Below are 361 nucleotides of genomic sequence, written 5' to 3' on the forward strand. Positions count from 1 at the left end.
GGGACATGAACCACGGTTGACTACGTGGGAGTCCAGCGACATAGTCATTATGCTAACTGCTGGTTCCTGATTTGTAATTATTCTTATGGTGATCTGACTCTCATCTTTCTTCTGTTTCTAGAGAAATTGTTCTGACAAAATTGTCATAATTTATGGAAATTATTTTAATTGATTTTTCTATAATTATCTGTTTTTAAGCAAATGTTTGAGCATGTCATTTCTTTTCAGTCCTTTATTTTTCTTTCTTTCTTTCTTTCTTTTTTTTTTTTACCATAGGGTGCATGTACTTGCCAGAGACAGAGAGACAGAAAGAAACAGAGAGATCAACCCCACCATAGGGGGAATGGCTGTGGCACAAACC

The 361-nt window shown here is 36.0% G+C and overlaps 1 protein-coding gene across 1 annotated transcript in view; it reads right to left on the reverse strand.

The window, feature by feature from the left end:
* LOC102487051 (sulfotransferase 1C3) overlaps positions 1-361 on the reverse strand; it is a 19,265-nt gene that overhangs the window by 4,312 nt on the left and 14,592 nt on the right.

Source organism: Tupaia chinensis, unplaced genomic scaffold (assembly GCF_000334495.1).
Source record: "Tupaia chinensis unplaced genomic scaffold, TupChi_1.0 Scaffold000041_1, whole genome shotgun sequence".
NCBI lineage: Eukaryota > Metazoa > Chordata > Mammalia > Scandentia > Tupaiidae > Tupaia > Tupaia belangeri.